The 14,721-nt window shown below is 35.5% G+C and overlaps 1 protein-coding gene across 4 annotated transcripts in view; it reads left to right on the top strand.

The window, feature by feature from the left end:
* The window catches only part of LOC101892946 (potassium voltage-gated channel protein Shaker), a 619,449-nt gene that overhangs the window by 10,989 nt on the left and 593,739 nt on the right, over nucleotides 1–14,721 (top strand). The window lies entirely within an intron of this gene.

The raw sequence follows: 14,721 nt of genomic DNA, 5'->3' as shown, positions 1-14,721 counted from the left end.
CACGTTTGGTGCACAATAAAAGGCAAATCGGACGAAGATATATATGGGAGCTATATTTTAATTTTGAGCGATTATCTCCAATTTCAATAGGGTTCGTCCTTGGGCCAAACAAATGATTTGTACAAAATTTCATCTGGATCGGACAATAAATGCGACTTGCACTTTGTTTACAAAAATACATGGACAGACGAACGGACGGCGGACATGCATAAATCGACTTAGAATGTGATTTTGTACAGATCATCAAAAGGAACTATGGGTCTATCTCGTTTCCTGTTACAAACAAATGCACAAAGACATAATACCCTGACCACTTTGTGGTGTAGGGTATAAAAATACAAGAAAATCGAACATTTATATCAAATTTTATCCAAAATCATAAATTCCATGTTCAGCTCAGGTTTCTCGTTGAAAGGAATACTTGGATATAGCAATTAAAAGTAAAAGTATTAAAAATTGTGACCCTTTGTGCCTTAGGTACCAGAAGGGGTTCGCAGATATGTATCATCTACACAACAGATCTTTTGTTGGCAAAAATGTTTGTATGTGTGAAATTAGAGTTAGATGCTTATCGCTTTCGTTGAGCGTTTTGTTTTTCAAGTCTTGAACGCTATGTAGAAGAGGCACAAGAAGAAATGATCCCATCTCTGCCATATTTATAACAGATCTTGTGTTGATAAAATTGTTGACATGTACCAATCAGGTACATGGAATCAGGTGTTAATTAATTTTATGAGCTTCTTGGTTATTCAAAATTTTGACCGTTTGTGGGGGAGGTACCAGAAGGAGTGAATCGATATATCCCAAGTTAACAACATATTTTGAGTTTTAAGAAGTAATAGGATGTGTGAAATATGAAGAGAACCGGATGCCTATTTCGTATTTTATAATCGTTTTGGTTATTCAACACGTTGACCCTTTGTGGAGGAGATACCAGAAGGAATGGTCTGATCTGTACCATCTTTGTAACAGATCTTGTGTTGAAGTATTGAGATGTCCCAAGTCTTACAGGAATCGGTGGTCAATTTGGCGATTTATGAGCTTTAGGGTTATTCAAAATTTTGGTCGTTTGTGTGAGAGGTACCAGAAGGAGTGGGTACGGGACCATGGGTTAATAAAAATATTGTGCTGTGTGTAATTTGAAGACAATCGGACTCTTACATCACATTTTATAAGATTTATAATTATTCAAAATTTCGACATTTTTTGGGAGAGGTGGTGTGGACCGATGTTGTCCTATTCGCACCTGACCTAGCACTGACACAAATATTAAGACCAGTTGGAGCAAAATCGGAATATCCTTTCTATTTCGGTGCAGTAAAATATATATTTTCGACCTTTTGTGGGGGAGTACCGGATGGAGTGGACAGATATTGGCCGTCTCCAAACTAGATCATAGTTTGATAATAATATGTCGCCAGCCTGACAGATAGACGGACGGACGGACAGACGTCGCTAGATCGACTCCAAATATCCTCAAAAGAGATTTGGTCCAAAGAGACCTGGGGTCTAAAAACGTTGCTTCAATGAGGCACTTTTGGCCGTATCAAATGATATATACCATTTGTGGCCATATGGCTGAGGGTATAAAAATCGTTTTTCGGTAAATTTGGCTTTTTTTTAACTGTAAATTTTCTTGTAATTTCACTGTTCAATAGCCAGTATAGGCTGTATAAAGTTCCAAGACATATTTTCTATTTAACTTTGCCAAATTGTGATATTTTGAGTCTATATTATTTAGAAGAGCTGGCAACAAAAAATCATTATTATCGAAGTTTTGGTTTTAATATATTGCTGTTTTATTACTTATAGTTCTGAAACCACTATGTGTATAAATAAAATGAAAGGATTCGAAAATTTCCAAAAAAAAAAACTGAGACAGGGAACTTGTCCCCTCTATTTAGCTTACTTTGCGATGAAAATTTAAAAACGCCAATGTACATGTCTTTTTTATTTGTGTTATTTATTCATTTATTTACTTTTTTTGAAAAAAATCTGCGGATACGACCTTGTTAATCCTTTAATGAAATTATTTTGAAATACACGGATAAAACTGTGAAAATCCTTAAAAAATACTGTCCAATAATGCAATCATATATTCTTGAAATCCTTCATCCAAAGAATAGCCATCTCTGTGGCCACCATTGCCGAATAATAACTAATTCATATTACAACAAAATTCAATATTGCACCAGCCAATCACTTTTTTTATTCCTTCATTTCCCCTTTGGGCATTCTTGATTGGTTTTTGCTTTCGCAAAAAAATTTTCTTTGGCCTATGTTGTTTGCCATTTTTTATTGCTGGTGCTGCTACAGCTACTACGGCTGTCGGCATAACTAATTTAATTTTGTGCTAAATAAATATTTTATTAAATGTCTTGGTGGTCGAAGGTTAAATGTGAGTGCTTCTAAGGTTATTCTCGAGACCAGCACCAGCACCAGCACCACCACCATCCATCCATGCGTCAGGGCATGGAAAGACAATAATGACCCTTATCACCCCTTTTTAAATATGGACGATAATTCATTATTGGTTATTTTAAAAATTCATAGAGACACACAAAGAGACGCACATACTACGACTGCAATAACAATTTCTCTCTCTCTGTATGTGTGTGTGTGTGGTTGGCTGTTTTTAACAGGCTGTGTGTGTGAAAGATTTCTATATGTGTGTGCCTATGTCGTCTTGTTCAATTTTCAAATATGTTATGATATAAATTTTGTGTTGCTTGTCTGTCTGTCTGTCTGTCTGTCTCTCCGCCTGTCGGCCGCTCGTTCGATGGGTCAACAATGTCAGAGTAATAGAAATGAGAAGAGAAGAGAAAAATGCATTTATGCAAGTGTCCATTTCGTTAAAAGCTTTGCCATTATTATTGACAATTTATTTATGTATGAAAATGAAAATATTTTTTTTAGCTTTTTGACAGTTTTGAAATTTACAGTGTGACGTCAAGTTTATATGTGTAGGGGAGTAATTAATTTGAGGTTATATAACAACATAAATTAATTTTTGTAGTTTAATATTTAGTTCAGATATGGATTTCTCAGTACCTCAGATTTTGCTTCCATTTGAAGTTAATTTTTTGAAGGTTATGATAATTCAAAATGTTAACACACTGCTTAAGACTCTTCAGAAATGCCCAATAATCTTTCGAATAATCTTTCTTTCGAATCACAACAAAACTGGATTTGTACAAAGCTTGAACCAACTCAGGCGCTACCTTCGTCATCTTTGAGATATTTAGGAAGGTATACCGAATTTGCCCATCGTCCAACTCGACCTAAATTTGATAGAACAAGTTAAATAGTATCAGTCCGTTTTGCTGACAGATGTATACCCCAAGCGTTGAGTTATGATTATACTAACTCTTGACCCTTTATGAGGGAGGTTCCGAAACAGTTGGAAAATATTGTCCAATTCGTATCAGATCTGAGTCATATTTGGACTATATCGTCTACTTCCTATACTTTATATGAGATATGTGCAAATTTTTGGAAAATGTAGAAATATGCGTGAGGTACCAGTTATAGTGGACCGGAATATTTCAATTCATCTAATACAGAAAAATATATTGGAATATGCAAAATTTAAAGGAAATCGAACAGTTATATCCAATTTTATGCGAAATCATAAATTTCATATTCATATCAGGTTTCTCGTTGAGGGAATTTTTAGATATAGCAAGTTGTAAAGACATGTTTCGACTTGTTATAACAGATAATAGTATTGGAAATTGTGATCCTTTGTGGTTGAGGTACCAGAAGATGGTTCGTAAGAGATCTTGTATTTACAAAAAATTGTGTATGTGTGAAAATTGAAGAGAGGTGGATGTTTATTTTACTGCCTTTAAATCTTAAACCCTATGTGGGGAAGGTACTAGAAGGAATGTTCCGATCTCTACAATCATTATAACAGATTTTGTGAAAATATTGAATGGAATCGGATGTTAATTTCGCGTTTTTTGAGCTACATGGATATTCAAAATTTTGACCCTTCCTTGGGGAGGTAACAGTAATATTGCGATATGTGAAATTTGAATAGAACCTGAAGCTTATTTCGGATTTTATAAACGTTTTGGTTATTCAAAATTTTGACTCTTTGTGGGGGATGTACCAGAAGGAATTGTCCGATCTCTATTGTCTTTAGAATATATCCTATTGATAGAAATATTCAGATGTGTCAAGTCTAAATGGAAACAGATGTTTATTTCGCGCTGTTGAGGGGGAGGTACCAGAAGGAGTGGTCCGATATATTCCATCTTCACACCAGACCTTGGTTTGATAAAACTATTGTGATGAGCGTAATTTGAAGAGAACCGGATGCTTATTTCGAATTTTATGATCGTTTTGGTTATTCAAAACTTTGACCGTTTGTGGGGGAGGTATCAGAAGGAATGGTCCCATCTTTATAACAGATCTTGCGTTTATGGGAAAATTGGGATGTGCTAAGTCCTAATTTTCCGTTTTATGAACTTTTGACCCTTTGTGTAACAGAGGGAGTGGACCGACATATTCCATCTTCACATCACACCTCGGCTGGATATATATATTAGGATGTGTGAAATTTCAAGACAATCGGACTCTTACATCACATTTTAGAAGAGTTATAATTATTCAAAATGTTGACCCTTTGTGGGGGAGGTACTTGCTGGAGTGGACAGATATTGTCCATTTTCGCACCTGACCTAGCACTGATGCAAATATTGAGATTTGCAAAGTTGGCATCGGACTATCCTTTCTCTTTCTATGCAGTAAAATTTTTTAATTTGAAAATGTCGACTTTTTGTGGAGGAGGTACCAGAAGGAGTGGACCGATATTGCCCATCTGCGAACTCAATCTAAGTTTGACAATAATATTACGATGTACCAAGTTTTGGACCAAATTAGATACTTCTTTCGAGTGTTATGGTGCGCCTTAGTCAGCCAGACAGACAAACGGACGGACGGACATCGCTATATCGACCCCAAGTGTCCTGAAACGGATTTGGTCCAAAGAGACCAAACCGTTATTTCGATGAGGTACGTTTTGGCCGTATCAAATGATATACAGGGTCAGATATTAAACTGCAACAAAGCCAAACGCTATAATTTCTACAGTTTTTTTTTTAATTTTATTGATCGAAAGCAAAAAATCTCGGAAATAGCATCGAATTTTAGAATATGGTCAGATTTGTTCGAATTGGTCACCTTAGGCACGAATTATGGCCTTTAAATTGCCAATGAAACCGTCACACACTGCCCGAATGTTGCTCTGCGGTATTTTGGTCCATTCCCGGTGAAGAGCTTGCTTGATCGACACTTTGGTATTTTTAAATGGCAACCTTGCCTTCCAAAGACACAAAAGTCCAACGGATTGGTATCCGGAGGTTTTGGTGGTCTTTGTGCGCAGGAAATGAAGCGAGGAACTTCATTTTGTAACCATTCTTGGGTGGCGCGTGTTGAGTGCGACGGTGCTGAGTCCTGTTGAAATGTCCAAGGTCAGCGGCGAAAATGTTTGCGTGCCCAAGGCTTTAAAACACCCTCCAGAATATTTTCGCGATAATATTCGGCATTTATTCTGATGCCACGGTCGATAAATACGAGTGGAGAGCGACCATCGGCTGTTATGGCGGCCCACACCATCACCATGACCGCCGCTTGAGTTCTGGTGGCCAACCGAAGGTGGACTTTTTTTAGCTGACCTATTTGGCAAGTAAGCACGATAATTTTGTTTGTTTACAAACTGCTGGACAACGAATGTTTTCTAATCGGAAAAAAACCAAATTCGACAGTTCACCACTTTCGGCCAAGCGAAGCAAATCTTTAGCTCTTTAGAGTCTATTTTCTTTCTGTTGTTACGGTGTAAGTTCTTGCAATTTTTGGAATTTCAATGGCTTTACCCCGAGATGATTTTTCAATATTTGCGATATGTTCAGCTCACGAGCCATTTTTCGACCACTGCGACGCGGGTTTCGATCAAGTCGCTTCTTTACTTTTCGAACATTTTCTGCTGATGTTGCTGGTTTCTTCCATCCACTTCCTTGACGTCGGCCTACATTACCAGTATCACGGTGACGAGCGATGGCACGAGACACAAAAGATTTTTTCACATTTAAATGCTGGAGTGCTCTAACGATAGCCTCTTGTGGTTCTCCAGCCAAATGTAAAGAAATCACGCTATCCCGCTTGAATTCCATCACGAATAATTCTTTTCTGAAAAATTCTCAACAAAATATATTTGAACGCTTGTAAAAAATATAATGTGCTGTCACTGGAATAAATTTAACAGCTCGGACAAGGGGTTTAGAAATGACAGCAGTCTGAAGTTGGTTGTAGTTTTTTCATCTCACCCTGTTTACCCTCTGTAGCCATATGGCTGAGGGTATGAAAAAGGAGTGCCTTCAATGTGTGCCTTTAATATTGAGACGTACCAGTTAGTTAAACTACGTTGAATATTTTTGGCGATATATTTTTAACTATCCCCTGAAAACCCAAATGTTCAATTTATAGCTCTAATGGATAAAAACTTTGTTAAATACCTGAAATTCAGTAGTTAAGGCTATACCTAACGTGGAGCGACATTAACCATTTTCCAAATCAGCCATCGCAGAAATTTATTCCTATGCAAAAAATGCAAATTTCTATACTATGCCGTTAATGTTTTAAAAATCAGTGATGATAAAAAATTGGTTCTTAGCTAAATCGAATTTGGGGTTGCTCTTTGCAATTTTAAGACTTGTCCCAAATTTTAGGGACAGGGAGAAGAATAATTAATTAGCTTACTCCTTGTGGTTTCTCTTTGAAATTCCCAGTAAATTGAATTTCCCCAAGCTTTTGAAATGGATTTCTGAACCATTATTGTCAGCTCTGCAGCTTCGCTACTCCCCTAATGGCCAGAATGATTAATATATTTGCGGAAGTGATGATGTCGTTGAACTTTGTACATGTGTATATAAATATGTCTATTTCTCGGTGGCTGTGTGTGTGTATCGGTGTGCGCGCCTGGCTGATTCCTTTTCAATTTCCTGCATTGAGATACCATTTTTTTTCTTGGCATCCTTTGTTCGTTTATTATAATTTTTCGGCTTTTATTTTCTCTTCTTCTGCTGCTGTTGTGAATTGTTTTAGGAAGTCGATGATATTTTTGGGAATTTTGTTGTTGTTGTTGTTTTTTTTTTTTGTTTTTCTTCTTTGCAGACATAATTTCGGTGCCAATTTTGTGATAGAATTTTATGGTTTGTCTGCTGTGCATAGAGGAGGAACTGCCTTATCATCTCCTTTATGGAAAATATTTGGCTGATGATTTTTTTGTAGGTTTTTGTTTTATTTTTTGCTCCTGTTTTTTGGCTTTTATTCTGCTGCCGATGTCTGAGTGTGTCTATGTGTGTGCTTTTTGCTTTTTCCACTAAAATTTATTATGCTTTTTATGCCTTTTTGCTGAATCAGTTAAGTTTGAGCGTCTATTAGACGCCATAAAATTCAAACAACTTGCCCAAAGGTTTAATTTGTTAAATCTATTTTTTTGGTTGAAGATTTTTATTTTGGGAAACTTTTGCAAAACAGATGGAGTGATTGCTGCCTTTTTTTCAGGGAATATTTAAAAAATTGTTGTCACGTTTAAAGGAGATTTGTTGCTAATGGAGTTTTTCTGCAAAAAAAGTTCTTGTTATGTTTTGTGGTTGTGTTCTGCCCTCCCACCCTATAATAATAATTCATATCACGTGACTTTTAGAAAAAATCAAATACGGAGCACAACACCAGTTTTAGAGGCCACTGTAAAACAGGGGAATATGTAATGGAGTTGATGAATTATTCATTTCACAAAAACAACAACTTTCATTTTCTATTCACAAAGTAGCATTTCATTTCAATTTTGAACGAATCTAATGCAAATTGCAGTAGCAGTTGGTAGGTATGTAAAGGACCACGAAACCATGTATGCGCGAAAAATTCCGCGGTATGTTGTTGATTGTTGCTTATCTGATTCAAAAAAAAAAAAAAAAAAAAAAAAAAACATAGTGTGTGGAGCCGCCCACGGTCAATCAATAAATTGTGGAGTTTCATGGTTATGACCTGCTTACATTAAAAAAAAAAACTGCAATAATTTTGCCTTTTTTGTAATTTTTGAAATTGATATGATATCTATACAACGTGGCATTAAGGGTTTAATAGGTGGGAACTTTGGGTTGAACATTTAATAGACGAATCAGAGTTGGTAGTTCTTTTCATCTTTGAAACAAAATTCGTCCTCAAAATCTATTTTTTAGGAAGTCCATAGGAAAGGCAAGACTAAAAATTAAAGTTGCAGACTTGAAAGCCAGGCAGCCTTTCAAGTCTGCAACATCTGTGAGGAGTTCTAAATTTATTTGATAGTATTCAGTTTGTCGATCAAACCCCCAAAACAGATTTGAGTTCCTAGGCAACTTTTTTTTGCCTTGACTTTATTAAATTCTACCCCAATATACTGAGACCTATTTCGCCACACTTAATATAGAGGTGTGAAATTTTATATAGTGTTTCGGATTATTCCAAGATTTATTGGTTTAAAAATTTTCACGGTGGTCAATTTTTGGCATAGGCTCTTTTTAAAAGTGATCTCCGATTCCGAGTATTTTTTGCGTTATGGTCATGTTTTTTATAGTTTCAATTCAATGAATTGAATGAATGAATTTCTGGTATCTCTAATTCTTAAATTACGGAAAAAGCCCTCGCAAATTACTATCAATATAGGTCCAAGTTTTGATGTAGACCAATTATAAATGTACCCCCTGATTTAATTAATTTCAAGGACCTTGGCCCTGTTTTCTAATTATATTACTTATTAATTTTTTATTTTTTTATTGTACCCTCAGGTCATATGGCTTGAGAGGGTATATATCATTTGATACATCCAAAACGTGCATAATCGAAATAACAGTTTTAGACCTGGGTCTCTTTGAACAAAATCCGTTTCTGGACATTTGGAATCAATCTAGAGGAGTCCGTCGCTCTGCCTGCCTGTGTATCTGGCTAGTGTTCACGATAACTCTTGAAGGGAGTAACCGATTTGATTCAAACTTGGTAAATCGTAATATTATTGTCAAACTTACATCGAGTTCGGAGATTGACAATATAGGTCCACTCCTTCTGGTACCTCCCCCACAAAAGGTCAAAATTTTCAGAGAAAATAATTTTCCGTATACAACAAGAAAGGATTATCCAATTTTGTTCAAATTTTGCAAATCCCAATATTTGTATCAGTGCTAGGTCAGGTGCGAAATGAACTATGTCGACCCACTTCATCTTGTACCTCACACACAAGAGCTCAAAATTTTGAATAATTATAACTTTTATAAAATAGAAACTAAGCATCCGATCTTTTTTAAATTTTACACATTCCAATATTCCCACTAATATAAGACCTGGTGTAAAGAAGGAATATATTCAACCAATCCTTCTGGTACCTCCCCCACAAAAGATCAACATTTTTGCATAATTCCATATTTTATAATTTGCCAAATAATCATCCAAATTTCTCAAATTTCACATATCCCAATATTTCTATCAACACATAGTCAGGTGTGAATATGGAATGTATCGGTCAACTCCTTTTGGTACCTTCCCACAAAGGGTTCAAAATTTTAAATAACTATGAAGCTCATAAAACGCGAAATGTGCAACCGATCCTATTCCCATTTCACACATCGCAATATTTCTACTGACACAAGGCCTGATGCGAAGGTGGTATATATCGGTCCACTCCTTCTGGTACCTCCCCCACAAAGGGTCAACCTTTTGAATAACTAAATATTTATTAATTGGAGAAATAACCATCCAATACTCTTCAAATTTCTGACATCCCAATATTTATTCTTCATCCCATCCCAATATTTATTCTCAATATTTATTCTAATATTTATTCTTACACAAGATTTGGTGCGAAGATGGAAATTATCGGTACACTCCTTCTGATACCTCCCACACAAAGGGTCAAAGTTTTGAATAACCAAAACCATTATAAAATCCGAAACAAGCATCAGGTTCTTTTCATATTTCACACATTCAATTATTTCTACTAGCACAATACCTGTTGTGAAAATGGAGTGTATCGGTCCACTCCATCTGGTACCTCCCTACCAGAAATGGAACATCTTAATATTTCCATCAGCACAAATTCTATTATAAATATGGTAGAGATCGGACCATTCCTTCTCGTGCCTCCCCCACAAAGGGGGAGAAATAAGCTTCCGGTTCTCTTTATAATCAGGTGTGAATGTGGATTATATCGGTCCATTCCTTCTGGTAAATCCCCCATAAAGGGTCAAAATTTTAAATATCCATGAAGCTCATAAAACGCGGTATTAGCATCCGATTTCATTCATACTTGCCACATACTTAAAAAGTGTGGCTCTGATAGTCCTTGAAAGAATATTCTTAAAACTCCATGGCTATGGCACCTGTGATCCTTGAAATTATTTTCAAATAACGAGAATTATTTATTACTTCCATAATTCTCGATAATTAAGGGAGACCTTTCTTAACATCCATGATAATCATTTGTATAGATCTGAAAAAAATATTCTTCAAAATCCACAAATGAGGTTACTTTGGTCCTGATAAAAAATATATACTTAAGATTCATTATAAGAGGTCTAATGTTCTGTGGGACTATCCTTTAATATCAAAAAAAAAAAAAAATCATCAAATCAAAACAAATACCAAAAAAAAAAAAAATCAAAGATATTAGTCCAGTTAAAAATATACCTCAAATTCCATTGTTGTAACCCTTAAACTTCTTGAAATATATTATTATTAAATTACTGCTATATTTATGATCTACGTGAAAATGTACCATAATTGAAAAATATGGGTCTGATAATCGTTCAATGGATATTCTTGAAAAACCACACTTATATTTTTTCCTGTTTAATTCGCCTATTATGACTATGTAAGTCCTCTAAGGCCAATGAGCTGGTGATCGTATCATAAAACCGCACTCAAAATAACTCAGCTCATAAAAAACCCATCTAAGAACTATATAAAATACCCAATCCCATAGCCAGAGATTTTTCCAACTGAAACACATAAAATAACAAATAATTGTAATTGTTCCCACTCACACAATTTACGCACGCTGAGAAATAGAGGTAAGAAAAAAAAAGAGCAAACAATCGTTGACATTGACACAAATGTTTGGCCCACAAGTCCATGTGTGTGTGGTATAGTTAGCAACAACGACAGCGCTGGTGGCGGCAACTATCAAGGAAAGTCTTCGAACACGCAACGGTAATAAACATTGAACTCCCCTGTTTTTTTCAAACACATATACATATGTATATGTTGTTTCACGAGCCTTTTGTAATAAAACGATTCGTTAACACATGCCAACAACTACACAAACATAGCTACCCATTGTTTTCTCCACACATTTATATACTGACTACTTATGCGATACAAAATGCACTACAAACAAATAAACTGTTACCACATCAACATTCTACTCTTCATAATTGTTATTCTCTGTCCATCTCTCCTTCTCTCTCTCTCTGTGTGTGTTTGATTGTATTGCTGTGAGTAATTAATTTTTATACAAAACTTTAAACGAAATGAACAAAGAATGCCAATAACACTTAAAATAACACAGAGCAGAGTTAGCGATTGTGTATGGCGGCGAACATTTGCAACAGAAATGAAAATAACAATTAAATGTTACGAAGGGTGGTATGTTCAGAGATGGGTTTTGAATTGTACGTTCATCGTCAGAAAGTTTCTTTTTGTATTGTTGTTCGGATTGTAATCGTAAATTTCGTAATGTCAGACGCTTTAAAAATGCTAAATTGTAATAAATGTGGTTAGGGCCTTCAAATTGCCAGACTTCTTAAAATGTCGGAAATCAGATGAAGAATCAATGAAGGCTTGCTTTGTTGCCTCTAAAATAGCGGAAATCAAGAGGTGTCCTTTTAAGGAAGTTATCCGAAATGCTAGTCCTATACTTAATATTTTTTCGAATAAATACTCTACCTGTTGATAATATAAATTCATGGTTTATTGAGGGTGATACCTAAATTTCGGAATTTGTTTGCGAGGCTTTGCCAAGGAGGCTAATAGAGGAAAAACGAAACGTTACTTTTTTGCTCATTTGGATAGAAATTGTGGCAGAAACCTTTAAAATAGCAAAAATCAAGAGGAGAAATATTGAGATTCATTTGCGAGAAGAAAGAAAGAAAGAAATTGTATTTGCTGCGAACCCAACCTTTCAAATGCCGAAAACAGCCCTCCCCTCAGCCAATGTACGATGATTTCAATATATTTTGACGTCTGTTATGATTATTCGAATTGTTAACCCTATATGGCGTAGGCTCCGAAGGAATGAGCAAACATTGACAATTTCGTATCGGACCTAAATAACTATGCTTTGGATGATTTTTGAGCTTTTGGTTTTTTTTTCAAAATCTTGAACCCTATGTGGGGGAGGTACCAGAAGAAAAGGTCCGATCCCTCCCATCTTTATAAAAAATATTGTGTTAATGGAAGTATTGAGTCAGATTGGAATCGGATTTTAATTTCGCGTTTTGTGAGCGCAATGATATTCAAAATGTTGATCCTTTGTGGGGGAGGTACCAGAAGGAATCGACCAAAATATTCCATCTTCACAGCAGATCTTCTGTTAGAAGAAATAATGGGATGTGTGAAATATGAAGATAACCGGATATTTTTTTTGGATTTAATGATCGTTTTGGTTATTCAAAACTTTGCTCCTTCTTGGGGAAGGTAGCAGAAGGAATGTTCCGATTCCTACTATCTTTATAACTGATCTTGTGTTGGTAATAATATTGAGATGTGTGAAGTCAGAATGGAATGACATATTAATTTCGCGTTTTATAAGCTTCATGTGTATTAAAATTTTTGACCCTTTGTGGAAACCTTTTGGGAGGTACCAGAGGGAATGGATCGATTTATCCCATCTTCACAGCAGATATCTTGTTAGGAGAAATAATTGGATGTATGAAATATGAAGATAATCGGATGCTTATTTCGGATTTTATCCTCGTTTTTGTTATTAAAAATTTTGACCCTTTGTGAAGAAGGTATCATAAGCTGTAGACTGATATATCCCATCTTCACAAGAGATGTTATATTAGGAATGTAATGAGATATGTTTAGTTTGAAGACAATCCGATTCTGTCGTCACATTGTATAAGAGTTATAATTATTCAAAATGTTGACCCTTTGCGGGGAGGAACTTGATGGGGTGAACCGACATTGTCCATGTTCGCACCTGACCTAGCATTGATTCAAACATTAGGATTTGCAAGATTGGGGCAAAATCGAATTATCCGTTCTCTTTCTGTGAAATAAAGAATGTATTTGATAATTTAGACCTTGTGTGGGGGAGATCACAGAAGGAGTGGACCAATATTGCGCATTTCCGAACTCGATATGAGTTTGATAATAATATTACGATGTACCAAATCGGATACTCTCTTCGAGAGTTATTGTGCCCACCATCCAGCCGTGCAAATTTTCTCAAACGTATTTGGTTAAAAGAGATGAGGCACGTTTTGGCCGTATCAAATGATAGCCATATTGCTGAGGTTCTAAAAAAGGCATTTATATATCTTATAGAAAATCAATGGAGTGCTCCATAAAGACCAAATTTGGTTTTTGGTAATATTTCTTAGGAGAGAGCATGAAAAATATTGGACCCCAGTTTCTCGTATACAAAATGTATGCATCAAAATGTATACAGTTTTCGAATAAAGATATATTAGTCGACTTGTTCTGGTACCTCCTCTACAAACAATACAAATTTTTAATAATCATTAAATTTCTCAAATTGTTCCGCAATTTCCTTTAAAGCAATACTGCATGACGAGGACGTAACATAATCGAATTTCCTAATAATTTTAGGGATGGGAAACTAAAACTTTCTTACTTGTTCAGTATACAATATATTAAAAAAAACAGCCTCGTATCAATATTGGAGAAAGGATTGTGGGTCTGAAAATATTGAAAATATAGTAGTATATAGAAAACCCATCTTAGTTCCCAGCAAGGCAATATTGGAAATTTCGGGAACTACCCATATTGGAAATTTCATATCCCAACCTAAGCTTTTTATCATGAACATTAAGGAGGCGATGAGTCACACGTATTTATATATAGATTTCTTTCAGAATTTTTTTATATAATTTTTTTTTTATTCATAAGTTATTTTTACCTCAGCACAACACAACTTGTTGAGTAGAACGTCCTAATTATGGGTTCCTACAGGGACACATTTACTGTTCCCTCTACTTCAATTTATTCCCTTTTTTATTGTCCAACTTTCCCTCCCCCGTGATGATTTGCATATTTTTCAGTTGATTTATTACAGTTACGAAACAGCTTGACAATCAATCACAATTCCAAATGTGTTTGATGTGACGCAGAGTTACAACCCACTGCAAAGGCAATGGAGATGTGGAATGAAAAAGAGTACATTCTCTTCTCACGAAACTCTATTATTTGGAGCTAACATTTTTCTACGATGAGACTACTCAATTCGTGAAAATCTCTTCTCTTCAAGGCCCCCACAAATATGAAGTTGTTGTTAGAGAGATGTAAACAAAAAGAAGAGTACTTTTTCTCTTCTCTCGAAATGTTACTGTACGAAGTAGTAAACTCCTGAAAATCTCTTTTTATTAAAAACATATGAAGTTGTTGTTTCGAGTTCTCAATCTCTCCCATTTTCGCTCTCTCTCTCTCTCGTCATTTAGACCA

The sequence above is a fragment of the Musca domestica genome, unplaced genomic scaffold (assembly GCF_030504385.1).
Source record: "Musca domestica strain aabys unplaced genomic scaffold, Musca_domestica.polishedcontigs.V.1.1 2, whole genome shotgun sequence".
Lineage (NCBI taxonomy): Eukaryota > Metazoa > Arthropoda > Insecta > Diptera > Muscidae > Musca > Musca domestica.
This window is presented reverse-complemented; position numbering and strand designations above follow the sequence as displayed.